Source organism: Ixodes scapularis, unplaced genomic scaffold (assembly GCF_016920785.2).
Source record: "Ixodes scapularis isolate PalLabHiFi unplaced genomic scaffold, ASM1692078v2 PGA_scaffold2__306_contigs__length_199485367, whole genome shotgun sequence".
NCBI classification, from domain to species: domain Eukaryota; kingdom Metazoa; phylum Arthropoda; class Arachnida; order Ixodida; family Ixodidae; genus Ixodes; species Ixodes scapularis.
The window spans coordinates 38,722,219-38,737,941 of record NW_024609857.1 but is presented as its reverse complement, the minus strand read 5'-3'; the positions used below and the strand labels follow the sequence as shown (position 1 = coordinate 38,737,941).

At 46.1% G+C, this 15,723-nt stretch overlaps 1 pseudogene; it reads left to right on the top strand.

The window, feature by feature from the left end:
* The first annotated feature begins 391 nt into the window (after positions 1-391).
* Positions 392-1,790, top strand: LOC115329111 (annotated as a pseudogene).
* The last annotated feature ends 13,933 nt before the right edge of the window (positions 1,791-15,723 follow it).

Here is a 15,723-nt window from a genome sequence, read left to right as displayed (position 1 = left end):
ACCATAAAAACCAGCTTGCAAGGGAGATGTTGGAGGCCTTGGCTACAGACAACGAAGAAGAAAACTGCGTGAGCTCCGCTTCAATAACCCTACAGCCGCAAGAAAAGCTATTTTCGAAGGGCGCCCTCTCTGCTAAATAAAAATAGAAATAAGAAAAAAAATTGATACGCATCAGATTTAGTAGAAGAGGAGGACAATCTATTAAAAGAGTTGGTAGTCCAGCGAGTAGTTGTCTTTTCTGTGTCTCCTTCCTTTAATGTTCGGAGGAGGAAGAAGAATCCTATTTGACTAGGTCGCCATTTTTCTTCTCTTGTTTCAATTTTTCGACACGTATATATTAAGACGCCCATTCAAGTCAACCTTGGCCTTTCGAGGCAGGGGTACACCTGGTATGTCCTGTGCCGATGGACATCCCCCAGCCACGACCTCGGATATTACCGAATCAGACCATACCTACAATGGAACACAAGTAAGCCCCCAAACTAAGCGACGTAAGGGAGACGGTGATGATGAAGAGATATCAGTGAACGACCACCCGGAAAAAATGGGAGACGGAAGCCGGAGAGGACTCTGAGTTCACCTTAGTGCAACATCGTCGACAGAGGACGACAGGGGTTCCAGTCCTGCTAACGCCCGTGCAGGAGGATAAGCGGTTGCAGCAACAAAACCCGCTGAAATTGTCTCCTGAAGTAGAGACACTGGCTGGCGCGCCCATCGTGAGACATCGTTTCACAGCGAGGGGAGGTCTTTTACTTGATGTCTCAGAAGTACCGACTGTGCATCGACTTCTCAAAGTGCACTCCCTTTGTGGGATCCCGGTACAAGCAACCATACCCAAAGCGTACCTACAAAACTTCGGTCTAATCAAAGGGGTACCAAAGTGGTACACTGATAATGACCTTAACGAATTTCTGGGACCAGCCGGTGTGATCGCCGCTCGTCGGCTCTACCAGCGACGCGAAAATGCAACAGATGTTGCCCAACCGATCGACCGAGTGGTTCTGACATTCCGTCCAAACACCGAGCGACCGGACAAGATCAACCTCGGCTTCACACGGCACGAGGTAACCGAGTACATTGCAGCACCTCCAAGGTGTTTCAACTGCCAGGCCCTCGGCCACATTGCAAAGTACTGCAAGGGGAAAACAAAATGCAAAAGATGTGGAGAACCACACTCGTCCAAAGAACGCCCTGGCACACTTCCCACCAAATGTGCGAACTGTCTCGGTGACCATCCTGCCTCTTATGCATATTGCAAGGTACGCCTGGCAGCACTTACAAGGAAAAAATCTTTCATTCACGGACCAAAGCTTGCTGAAACACAACGTGAACTACCTGTAGCACAAGAAGAATATCCTGCGCTCCAAAAAGAAACAACGCACGCAGATCGTTTCCATGCTCAAGCAGGACGAAAAAATCAACTTAAGAAGGACTCGCCAAAAAGAGCTGCATCGAGGTCAATGAATATTTCTTCTAAACGTTCTCCAACCACTGATAAAGAAAACTCAGGAAAGTCAGATGCGAAGAAGGACCAACAAGAAATGACCCAGACTAGACCAAATAGAAACCTTGCATACAGTGATGTACTTTCTGGTCGACGTGTGTCTGAGGAGCCAGCGCAAGAATCAGCCACATCCGCCGATAGCTTAATAGGCGTCATCTTCTCTGCACTGCGGAGTGCCATCGCACAAATGCCACCAAGCACATTAAAGACAATTTTACAAGAAATGATGCTCTTTGAGACAGCTATCGTCGGAATCGTGAAAAATTCTTAACACAGCGATGCCTGAGAGCAACGCTGCAGGATCCCCTGTGCGCGCGCCGGTAGCGCCGGGTCGTATCAAGATGCTTCCATCGATCATCCAGTGGAATGTTAATACCCTTCGACCTCGACTTTCCGAACTTCGTCGCCGCCTCCTGGAGCTTCAACCAAATGTTCTTGCTTTTCAAGAAACGTATGTGCAACCAGGACCTCATCGATTATCCCCATACGTCCAATATCACAGTAAGACACCGCACCTCGACGGGAAGTCTAGGGCATCTATATTCGTGCAGAATCACCTCAAACAAATGGAAATCGACCTTAGCGACTTGAACACTCTATACGGTGAGCATACAGCCGTAACAATAAAAATGGACAAGCGTGATATTACTGTTGTCTCAAGCTACATACGTCCTCACCAACCATGGGATCCCGATGAAATGAGAAAGATCAGAAAACGCTGTCCTGGGCCAATTATATGGTGCGGAGATTTTAATGCGAACCACCCTGTTTGGGGAAGTGACACAACCACACAAAGGGGAAATGCGCTCATTGATGTAACAAAAGATCTAGGCTTAAGATGCCTCAACAACGGATCGCCAACATTCATTCGTCCTCTTCTTAAAACAGACAGCGTTCTCGATCTAACGTTCGTATCACCCGAAATACAGATGGTCTGGAATGCAGAACCTGACACGAGGGGAAGTGAACACGTGCCCATCTTGCTCCTCCCAATCACGGCCATTCCACGGAAGATCAGAACGCATCAGACTACCAACTGGGACGTTTATCGTGTAACCCTTAGCACGATATTAACAGGCCAAAATCCTCCAGCAATTGAGGAGGCCGTAACCACCGCCTTCAAAGTCGCCACTAAGCAAATAACGCTCCCAACAACAAAACCAGTCCCAGACCTGACATATTTGAACCTTCGCGCCGCATCCCGGCGAGCTCAAAGAATAGCTAGACGTTCTAAGCGACCCCAAGACTGGACAACATCACGACGAATTAAGGCCAAGCTTCGCAGATATACCGTACAACTTGGCCGTCATCAATGGCAACAGAGAAGTAATTCACTAAACACTGACGCTGGATCCCGCCTCCCATGGACGACAGTCAAATGCCTACTCACTGCAGTCCCACCTAAAGACCACTTCGCAGCAATCGCCATCAAAAACAAAATCTCATTCGCTACCCTCAGAGAACGATTTGCAGATGAATTCACCGCTCACATCAACTCACCAAAGACGGTTTTTCTTGGACCCAGGCCTCCCGTTCTACACTTCCCCAAAAAGTCAGTTGATGACGACTTCATATTATCAGAGTTAAATTACGCCTTGTCAAACTGCCGTCGACGGAGTGCCCCAGGACCTGACGGTATAACTAACCAGGCCCTAAAAAACATCGACGAAGAAGACCGACCCAAACCACTCGCCTACTTCAACGACATTTGGCAGAGAGGAGTTCTACCCGATGCCTGGCTACAATCGACCGTGATAGCAAGAAAGCAGGAAAGCGCGCGAATGACTTGTCCTCATATCGCCAAATATCGCTGACGTCCTGCACCTGCAAGCTAATGGAAAGGATGATCCACCGCCGTCTCACTTGGCAACTTGAACATACAAACGCGTTCCCACACGAACTGTCGGGCTTCAGAATAGGTCGATCCACAGCAGATGCCATCGGAGATCTTGCCTCGTCTCTTGAAGAGGCCAAAGCACAGAAACATGTTCTACGTGCTGTGTTCTTGGATATACATCGTGCTTTCGACACTCTTCCTCACGGCATAATAATAGAGAGATTGCAATTAATCGGGGTAGGAGGTCGGGCCCTGGCCTTTGTGCGATCTTTTCTAAACAAACGAACGCTCCAAGTTAGACTGGCCAGGCATTTGAGTACGCCACGCGAGTGCACACAAGGAGTGCCACAGGGAAGTGTCCTCAGCCCGCTACTTTTCAATGTTGTCATGGCAGCACTCCCCCCTGCTTTGCCAAAGGAAAGTATATTTCCAGTCAAATGTGCAATATACGCTGACGACGTCGTACTGTGGTGTGCTGGCCCAACGCTCCTCTCAACAACAGTTGAAGCACAACTCCAAAAGGTTCTTAACAGCACCTCGGCATTTCTCTTGCACGCTGGCCTCACATTGTCTACTGCTAAGACCTCCGCACTCACCTACAGACCACGAGGGCGATTACGTTCCGAATTCTCAAGACTTCGCGTGGAAGGAGAACGTATTTGAAGGCGGACACAAGTTAAATACCTTGGCGTCATTATAGACGACAGAGTGAACTGGCGCCCTGCTGTTAAGCACGTCATGAAAGAGTCTAGCAAACTATGTGGTGCTCTTCACCGCATCGCGAGTCAAAACTGGGGTCCGTTCCAGTCATCACTGTTGACGCTCTATCGGGGTCTCATTGTAAGCAGAGTGCTCTAAGCACTTCCCCTACTCGACATAGCAAGACCACAATGGATAACTCTTGAAACTTTCCACCGAACGGCGCTAAGGTTCTGCCTCGGCCTGCCCTGCCCATCACAAAATGTGCCCACACTCGTAGAAGCCGGCGACTCCCCACTACGGAATCAAGCACAAGAACGAGTGCTTCGACATTTCACTAGGCTCCACAGTGCACCTAATGCAATCAAACTCATCGAAGGCATCATAGCAAGGCATAATTCTTTTTTGGGAAGGATGGGTGAAGCATTTCGTTCAACAATCGGCTATCCTTCTAACGTTCCAGAGACACTTCCGCCTCACTGTGACGAAGAGAAACTGCAAATATTGGCAACTATTCCTGACCTGCCTCGGCGAGGTAGGGTCGCAGATTGCGTAGCACGGTCTATTACTGAAGAGTTGATAACCACAGACTACGCAGGACAAACGCACATATATACAGATGGTAGCATACGTGGGAATTCCGCCACAGCTGCCTACTGCATTCCCCAACTTAGAATTCACACGAAAGGTCGATTGGACATCTGCATGAACACCGCATGTGCCGAGCTTGCTGCCATCTGGCTTGCCGTACAAGAAATTTTCAAGCACGCGGAGCTACACCACTTTGTCATCTTCTCCGACTCCCAAGCAGCTCTGAGGCAACTCACGAACCTGGAAAGAGCATCTCCGCTAGCTCGCACTATAGCCTACCTAGTGCAGAAGGCCGCTGTCGAAGGTGCATCCATCCAGTTTCAGTGGATCCCTTCCCACGTTGGCATTCAAGAAAATGAGACTGCGGATTCTCTCGCACGGGCTGCTCATGCGGATGCCACACCAACAATCTCCGTACATCCATATAATTCGTCAAACAGCCTTATTCAAACAGCCATTCAGAAACTTCACCCTGACCCTGAAACTACGGCTGGAACACCGCCGTACACAATTCCCAAGAAAAGCTTCAGCAGGCGGGAACACGCTCTACTTCATCGGATAAGGGTAGTCTGCGCCCGAACCGCTTCTCGACTGCATCTCATCAAACGCCTGTCATCCCCAGCCTGCAGTGCCTGTGGTGCCACGGAGGGTATCGAACACATTCTCTGGCATTGCAGAGCGGTGAGCAACCACCGAGAAACACTTGTGACCAACCCTCAAACAGCTTAACATTCCTGCTGGCAACACCAAGTCACTCCTGTTCCCGACAGGTTCGCGGCATTCGAGAACAAAAGCTTTAAGAGCACTGCTTGACTATTTAAAATCCGCAGGCTATAGCAGCCTGTAATACGTCAGGAAAGGACCAAGATCACAATTAGCCACGCAATTCGTTTAATATTGCATCACAGTGTAAATAGTGTATCATAGTGTATTATAGTGTATCATAGTGTTTGTTGCGCCACCTCTCCTTCAACCACTCTTGGTTCCCCCTATCCCCCTAGCAAGGCGAGAAAGCTGACCCCACCACTGGGAGACTAACCTTTCGCCTTGCTTCTACCCCCTTTTCACTTTACAATAAACTACTACTACTACTACTTTAATGTTCAGCTGGTTCCACCCATAATGAAGAATACCCCCTCAACCCGCCTCTGTCTTCACTTGTTCAATTTGAATTAACAAGTGTCTTTAAGTACCACCTAATGGAAAACATTTATTTGCCTTGGCGCAGTCGAGGCCTTAGGAATGCTCACAAAGCGAAACGGCCAGCACGATCAGAATATCAGTTGGAGGTTGGAACGGTAGTGCCATTTAAAACAGATTTTTTTTTTATTAGGCACGCCGTTTTATTTGGTATATAACGACCCCCCCCCCCCCCAAATTTTGTTTAAAAGTTTGGCCGGGCGATATAATATGGTGTCAGAAGGCTACCCAATCAATATTTTGCTACAGCTTCAAGTATATTTTTAATAAAGTAAAAAAACAAAAAACAAAAAAAAAAAAAAACGCAACTGCTCGAAACCGAAATTGAAATTCGATCAGGGAGGAAGAGGAATAGCAGTGGAGGAGAGAGATGCCGGAAGTCACGTGGCTACACCTGACCGCGTTTTTCTTTAAATTTTTCTCTTCGTTTTTTGGCCGCGCAATGCACTAAAGACGCGCACGTCGCACGTTGTATGACGAACTCAAAAGTCAAGCACTTCGTGCTTGACGTTTGCGCGTTTTACGAGCTCTTACCAATTTGTGTTCGCAAGACGAGCGATGTCTTCAGCCAGGCGAAGGGGCGACGACTCGGCTACGTTTTCGAGCAAATCAGCTGTCGAGCGTGTCGTACGGAATAAATCCTAAATGTTTTGGTCGGTAAATGTTTTCTCTTTCGAAGCTAGACAGATTACCCAGTAACACGAAAAACAGTCCTGAAGCAGAGGTCCCACGCTCGTCGTCCGCCGAAATCGCTTTGTCCGCTTCGTTCAGCCGTCCAGCCCGCGACTCCCGCAACACGACGCCATGTTGAAAATTACGCAGAAAATGCAGAGTGTTTCCGGTTCCATGTGAAACTTCTTTCTTTCTTTTTAATGAAGGTATCTGCAGCTTTTTAGAAGTCACAAAGAATTTGTATCATTTATATATATATATATATATATATATATATATATAGAAATAGATTTTTCTTTTTTAAATATTGAGTGTGTGCTTTTTGGTGACCCATGACTTTGATTATATTTGGTGTGCGTGTCTAAACCATAGAAAACGGCACGTGACCACGGAGAAGAGAGTGAGCGCGACTCAAACCGGCCAGTTCTCGATCGGCGGTTTTTGGGCGGAAAGAAATCGAATTTGAGCCGCACATTGTTTTCTGAGCAGTTGGGCTCTCATATGTCACGTACAAATGAAAACATTGGTGAGCATAAACACCCTAGCTGTCAGTGTGACTTTAAGATATATTCGTATAGCGCTCGCTACTCGAAAACTAACTTTACTCGTTACTCAGAATTTAACTCCCCTGCACTGTTTCAACGTGTTCGAACGCGGATGTCAAACGCCGGACGCCGGCGTTTTGCGTTCAAACGCGTTCGACGAGTGCGATGGAGAGCTTTGAGTCCACCCACTAATCATTCCTACCAGGGATCGGTGTTCTGACGTTACCACGCCCTCTCGTCTCCTCCTCTTCTTCAGTTTCTGTCAACGTTGCGTGCTACATAACACTATGGTGTGGATGTGAAACGTCATGCACTAAGCTCAGAAAAATTCATTGCGTCTACTTTCCCGCAAAACGCTTGGGAGAACCAATATGGAGCGCAAGTTCGTCCGCTTCTTGCGCATGGGTAGGGGGACCGGTGGCCGAATGGGCGAGCGCACACCAGCTCGGAGCACTTGGAGCGAAAGCTCTCGCCGCAGAACCCAGGAATCCTGGGTTTAACCCCTGCCCGTTTCAATCTGGATAAGCATCGTACCGGCGTGCGGTCGCCTACTACGTGGTGCACGTTGAAGACCCCAGGCTAGCGGTTGTACTGAACTGGCTAAATTCCTCATCTACAGCTGGGAAACAAGTCGCCCGTTGAAGCAGACTAAGTTTTAGGCTGTGTAAACACACACACACACACACACGACACTACTTGCGTCATCTATCGGCAGTGGTGGTGAGACGGCCCGTAACTCGAGGGACGAACTAGATATTTTTCGTTTCACGAAATTCTAAGCGGCGCATTATTTTACTCTCAGCGAACTTTTAGATGCGGAGCATCTCTTGCTCGGGTCTATGTCCCGCGGCGTCGTAGTCCGCACTCACACTACGCATGCGCAACTCTCCTCCTTCCCTCTCTTCAACAGCTGCGCGTTACTCTCTCCGCTCTCTCTACCAGCTGCGTGCACTTCGCGTGCGTTCGCTTCTACGCACACCGCGCGCGCACGCGCAACTCTCCTCCTCTAGTCTCCTCTCCTTCAAGTGTGAATATAAGCAGCGGTAGCGCGCTGCGCGCCTTCAGTTCACCGCTGTTGACTCCACTTCACTCCGTTCTTCCTATGAAGTGTGATGGAAGCAACATTCCCGTCAGTTAGTGGGTTGGCGCAAGCAAGCGTCAGCACCACCCCACAACAGCAACGCTACGTCCACTGAAGACAAAGCTGCGCAGCGAAGGGCACGCGACGCTGAGCGTAAACGCTTGAAGCGAGCGGCAGACCCTGAACTACGGCAACGAGAAGCGGCGTTCATTCGTCAACGTCGAGCGGCGGATGCTGAACTACGACAACGTTAAGCAGCGGCGGTTCGAGAACGTCGAGCAGCAGAACCTGAGGTTCGGGACCGTGAAGTTCAACGTAAACGTACGAAGCGAGCGGCGGAACCCGACCTTCAAGAACGGGAAGCCGCGTTGGTTCGTGAACGTCGAGCAGCAGGACCTGAGGTTCGGGACCGTGAAGTTCAACAACGTTACTAACACCGTTAATAACGATCCGCGATGCTCCGCATCACCCCATGGTTCCCCTCGGAAAGATAATGTAATTTTTTAATAGCTACCCTTTTTGTTCCTTGTGCTGAATTCACAAACTGTATGTATAAGATAAATAGAGCCAACTGGCAATCGAAACAAATGCATCATCCTTATGGGAGTACGGTGATTTACAGAGAAATATTTGAGTTCAAACTCGATTTACAAAATAAGCACTCCGTATCCCCAGTCGCTCTCTACGGTTATTTAAGCTCCAGTTCTCCAGCTACATGATGGTACTATTTTCTTCTCGATCCGTTAATTCTACAAAGTGCCCTGGTCATTAAAAGAACAAAAGGCAGGGCTCTCCAAATGAATTCAGGGTTGTTAAGAGCAGCAAAAAGCTGTTTCTCACGCATAAAGACGAAGTGACTGAATTAACATTGCCATAAATAGTACATACTAGATGTGCATCATTCATTCCTAGCACATATCTGCAAAACCCCGGGGTTCAAACCTGGGAATCCTGAATAAAAAATATAAATGGAATACAAATTCGTTTTACGGTGGAGCAAGAACGTTTCTCGGGGAGGAAAAAGCATTTTTTTTTTTAAGGAAGATACGATATTACATCTAATTTCTCAAATCAAGGTAAAAAAATATTATAACAAGCAGCACTAACGTCACGCACACGAAAACACAAAATTATTACGCGGATTTTAACCAGGCAGTGATAATAAAGTTGTGGTTTTTAAGTGTACGTGTGAATACATTTTTGATTTGCCGTTCTTGAACGAGTTATTTAAATATCACCATAATATAATTAATTAAAATTCATCTTAATCCTTCGTGCATACTCAGGACACAAAATGAGCAGCGTGAGCGTATTATAAGCTGCTTTGGGTATTTGTTCATGAGATTTTCTAAACCCTTTCGCACATAGAATATGTCCAAGGGTCACGTGGTTTGGGCACGTGATGTCACAGTGTCGCGTCGTAGTGTTCCATAACGTCGATGTTAAACAATGTAGATTTATGTCATATTATCTTGACATTGTAATCTTTAGTGTCACGCCATGGTGTTAAGTCACGTGCATTGTGTAGTATTGCGGGACGTTGTCACATGGCTGGTATCACGTGACGACGTTATGCTCATGAAGTAACGGGGTCACACCTCGCTGATAATGTCACGTGACCATCGTGCGCTACATTTGGCGGGTGATACCTCGCCCGTCAAATTTAGCATTTCTGCTATGCATTCTGTAACTTTTAACTTAGCGGGACCTAATTTGCTATATTTTGTGGGCGTTTGACGGTTTTTAGAGGCGGTTCTCGTGACAACTTGTTACGCTTTCTGGGCACAGCGGCGAATACACATATGAAATTGATCGCCTAAACGCGAAACCGCGCGAGCCGCGGGAGTTACCTTTGGTTGTGTTTTCGGCAAAACGCAAAAGCGACAGCGGCAACCACACAATCGGCTTGCCGGTTGTCTGGTTGCCTCAGTCGCCTATAGATGGCGGCAACCTTTTGAGCCTTTCCATTCTGGCTTGCCGACTTGTCGCCGGCCATTACCTCATTCCTATTATAGTACAGCTTCGCTAGTCTGCCTTCTTCCCCAAAACTAAAAAAAAAAAAAAAAATTGTTTTTTTTTTTTTTTTTGCACATGGGTTGCAATAACGCCGAGTTTTTATTGGCTGATTGAAAAGGAAAAAAAAGTAGTGGGTATACCTGAAGGCATCTGTACCCGTCTTCACCTCAAGACAAAAGCACGCGTTCTACGCATTATTCATACGCGGCGCGAAGTAGTTCTTCCGAGATTTGGTTGTCGGAGGAAAAAGCGATACTTTTGGCGCTTGGAACGTGTACGTCTTAATAAGATAACGTATATCTAATCTACAATTCACCGACATATATCTTAATTCTTAAACTAAAGTGTGAAATCAGTAATACTCCGCGGGAAGCTGCAGCTTTTTTACTATTGTTCTTGAGGCGAAAACTATAGCATTAGGTCTACCCCACTGTCATTTCAATCAAAGCCAATCAGTGCTGGGCGCAACTACTACGCAAGAAGCAGACGACTTGCTCTCCGCATAGATCCTTTTCAAAAGCGCGCGCCATCTATATTCCGTTTAACGACAACATGGCGAACAGTGGGGGCTGGGGCCCCGCGATCCAATAAGAGCGTAGGAGCGAGGCACGTGACCCGACGTCACGGGACCATTTGTGTCACAAGGCCAAATCCGAGACGCGAAGCCAAGAGGAACCGTCTGTCGTCTGCAAGCCAAGAGTCGTCTGCTCCGAAACCAACAAACTTCGGATGAACGCCCACCGTAGCAACATGTCCGTCCGCTAGAGTAGCGAGCACTTAGGACTGAGACAGTTCATCAGACAACCATACGCTAAATTTAGCTGCGGATCTGTGACGGGTGTTAATGCCAGGGCACAGTGCGATGTTTTGAGCGGAAACGGCCGATTACACGGCTGCGATCGCAGGCGATCGCCAACGGCCATGGCGCTACAAGGCGAAAAAAATTTAGCAGATACGGATGTGGCGTCGCTTTCTTGGTTTCAATAAAATTGAAACTCACACATTTGTGCTTTTCATTCTTTATTATTTATATTTTCTCGTTATAGAAGGAATCGTGCGAGTTCATTTGCCGTTAAAAGAAGAAGTAGTCTAGAGCTACTTTTGTTTCGTGGAGGGCTCTGTTGCTGTGGCGGTAACGAGGCTCAGGTGGCCTCGACCATGGAGTGTTACTAGGGGGCTAGGGGGTTTTCGTAGATCGTTTCCGCGAGGGAGCCTTCATGTGCGCGCGCAGGGGCGGTAGCGGCTTCTTCGGTGCGGTGGGCTTAGCGGAGGGGAGAACGCGGACTACGAAAACTCCCTACTCTCACGTGCCTTGCTCCGGCGCCCTTATTGGATGGAGGGGGGCGGCCCCCACAGTTTGCCAATTAATCGTGGAACGAAGTAAAGTTGCTACTGCACCAATTTATCGAAATGCACCATTTTTTTTTAGGTACGTATACTTCGAGCTTGTAATGGAGACTCGGCACTCGGCGTAAACTCAGCTCAGCTCTTATCCAGAATGAGTTCTGCGTCAGCGCGTGGCAAGGACTCGGATCCAATCACACAATTCTTGCCCAAGATAACCGATGTGGCGTCGCTTTCTTGGTTTCAATAAAATTGAAACTCATACATTTGTGATTTTCATTCTTTATTCTTTATATTTTCTCGTATCAAGAATGAGTTCTGCGTCAGCGCGCAGCAAGGTCTTGGATCCAATCACACACTTCTTGCCCAAGAAAAGCGATGTGGCGTCGCTTTCTTGGTTTAATTAAAATTGAAACTCATACATTCGTGATTTTTATTCTTTATATTTTCTCGTCATAGAAGGAATCGTGCGAGTTCAATTGCCGTTAAAAGAAAAAAAGTCTAGAACTACTTCTTTTTCGCCGAGGGTTGTGTTGCTGTGGCGGTAACGAGGGCCAGGTGGCCTCGACCATGGAGGGTTATTATCACGTGCCTTGCTCCGGCGCCCTATTGGATCGCGGGTGCCGCAGCCCCCTCAGTTTGCCAATTTATCGTTAAACGAAGTAAAGTGGCTGCTGCACCAATTTATCGGAATGCACCATTTTTTGAGGTATAGCTGTTGGTTAGCACAAGAGAAAAATAAACATTGATTGATTGATTGATTGATTGATTGATACTTCGAGCTTGTATTGGAGACTCGGCATTCGGCGCGAACTCAGCTCAGCTCGTATCCAGAATGAGTTCTGCGTCAGCGCTCGGCAAGGACTCGGATCCAATCACACGCTTCTTGACCAAGAAATGGCGACCTCCAGTGTTGCCTGACTAACTTTTGAAAAAAAAAATCATATTGCTGTAATCTGTGGAGGGAGCTGGGTGAATGACGAGGCTTAAAATCTGTCTAGACAAAAACTACCAGCTTGCAAATGTGACACTGAGCATGAAACGTCATGCTCAGTGTCACGGCGCAGACTGTTTATTCTTTTCGGTCTAAACATTTTTAAGCTGATACATTCACCGAGTTCCCTCCATAGTTTGCAGCGATTAGATCTCCCGAATGTTATGCGGGAAAGCAGACGCACAGGACTTCTTAAAATATGCTTCACATCACAATTCTACGATCCTAAGCTAGCCTGCCCGGTCACCCTGGGTGGAAAACGCTTCGTTGGGGCACTGTAGTCTATTAGAGACCATGGACGCGCAAGGCACAAATTCAAGTACGGAGGAAAAAAAATATTGTAATCACAATAAAAGAAGGTAAGATTCTTGGCGGAAAATATCTAGAAGAGCTTGATATGGTCACACAGAATTGGTGGGTTTGGCGAGAAAATGAATGGGCAGTACAAATCATAGGAAAAGGGTGTGTGCGTTTCTATGTCGTGCTACCATGGAGGTAGGAATCGTAAGAGAAGGTGACGCAACGTCTCAATGCAGCCAAACGAAAAAATCTCGAGTAAAGGCGGAAGTAAAGGTCGTGGTTGGTGGGAACGCCCCCATGTCCGTCCAGTAGCGCCTTTTGGGTTTGGTCATCGTTGGGGCAGACTTGTACGTAATCCGTTACAAGTAACTGTAATTTTGTAAGAGAATAATTACGCATTTCAGAAAGTAATTGTAAAGTAATGTCCTTATTTTTTTACGTGAGGGTATGGTTGTAATCCGTTACATTTTCGTTTTCATTCGCGGAGGAAAAATGTTATAACTTCAAATATTGATAAAAAAATCGTATATATATATATATATATATATATATATATATATATATATATATATATATATATATATATATATATATATATTGCAGCTCTGCCGGAATCACACTGTCACCTGCATTTACAAAACGCAAGTTCTTGCATTCTTTAGATGCTCAAGGCCTTTCTTCACGTCACCTAAAACCTCAACTCAAATATATATCTATATATATATATATATATATATATATATATATATATATATATATATATATATACTTTTTTGTTTCATTTATTTCATTTTATTTATTATATCTCCCAGGCCCCGAAGGCATTACAGGGAGGACTGGGGCACAGTAATGGAACAAAGCAAATAACAATGAACAAGCAAAAAATACACAAAAACCCATTAAAACATCATTTAACAGGTTAGTACTGGCACATTACATGGAATAAAACAGATATCAATGAAAAGGCAAAAAATATACAAAATTTCTACTAAACATCATGTATCAGGTTAGTAATGGCAATGTTAAATTTATCTGAGGCAGTGATTGTGACAATGGCTGCGGGAAGGCGGTTCCAGTCAATCGAGGTTTGAGGCGAAAAAGAGGCATTAAATGTAAATGTGCTTCAATGAGGGATCACAACTTTTTAGTTGATGATCGGTGCGTGATCATATGTAAAATGGTTTAGAAAATAGCGCTTGGCGCAAAGTAGGGTTAGAGTGATACGTCCTATGGAACAAACATAGACGGAATATCTTTCGACGAAGGGAAAGTCTGGGCAAGGATAGAGATGCTTTCATTAAAGTGGTGCTAGCAGTGCGGTGATAGTTCGAAAGTATAAAACGGGCGGAGTGATTTTGAATGGATACTACGGCAGATGCAAGGGTGATACCAGGGTTCCAGATTGAGGCGGCATATTCAAGTTTAAGGCGAATTAAGGTTTTATAAATGAGAAACTAATGAAAGAGGTGCAAGAATAGAGTTTTTTTTTTATGTATCCTAATAACTGGTGAGCGTTTTTCGTGACATAGTCGACATGAATATTCCAGGACAGATCATTTGAAATGTGAACACCGAGGTATTTATGGGAGGACACAGGAAGGAGGATAGAGTTATTGATGGGGAGTAGGAAGGGCAAATGTTAATTTGACGAGAGACACGCATGGATTTACATTTAGAGATATTACGTTCCATAAGCCAGTCGTTGCACCATTGAGTTACATTGTTAATATTGGTCTGAAGAGCAGAGATGTCAGGGTCGTTAAAAATTCCTTTATAAATAACACAGTCGTCAGCAAAAAGGCTAATAGAAGAGGAGACACGGGTAGGGAGATCGTTAATATAAATAACAAATAGCTAGTGGACCGAGTACAGAGCCTTGTGGGACACCGGAGTTGACAGGCGAGTATGAAGAATTAGTTCCGTTGGCGTGACTGCAGACGGTTAGTCAGAGAGGCGTCTATCCAAGCCAGAACGTAGAAGCACATGTTAAGGCTACAAGTTTATGGAGAAGAAGGGCGTGAGGAACTTTGTCAAAAGCTTCGGAAAAATCAAGGAATATGCAGTCAGTCCTGGAACCCTGGTCAAGTGTATGCAAATTGTAACTCGTCACCTCGCTCGCCCACAACAGAAAGTGGGAAGCAAACTGATACAAGGAACCGGACTCTCCATGCAAGCAATATTACGCAAACTCTCAAGTTCAAAGTGTTTCCTTCCAAGAAAAAACAAATACAAAAAAGTGAAAGTGCACGCGGGCTGGTGTAGCGGATCTGTGCGCGTCTTTTCTTTTTCTCTTTTCACTCTTTCTTTGTTTCCTTCTGGCCGAGAGAAAGATTACTCCTTTGTATCAACTTCAGGGACCAAGATAATCTACGCTGGGGAGAAAAGCGAAGTTTGGTGAAGCCGTAGTTATGACACAGCGTCTCAAAGGGCCTCGCGAACGCGCTGTTTTCTAGCCACTCAATCGCGCGTCTAGGTGGCAGCACCTATTAGGAAAAAGGTGGAGTCAAAAGGTGCTTAGTTAAGCGGACGACATCTTCACACAGAAATGAGGTAAGACGTCCGATGTGATTTTTTGAGAGTCAGGTGTTGCTCAAGGTCACAAAAGACTGAGTTGCGGCAACAATAAACGCTTCCATAACACTTATGTCTTGTTTCTTACCCCATGGACAGTAAGGTTTAAAGTAACGCCGCGAAGGTAACGGATTACTTATTGAAGTAACGGTCACTTACTTATATAGAAATGTAATTGTAACTGTAATTAGTTACATTAGTTACATCCGAAAACGGGTCTCCCCCGGCTTCACATCTGGTGGCGCAATGTCGTCTCCAGAAGCTTCCTACCTCCATGCGTACAATAAATAACAATGATGAGAAAGCGTTCCCCTTAGAAAATGCTGTTCGTGCTGCGACAGCGGCTACTGCGCTGTACATGCCCAGAAT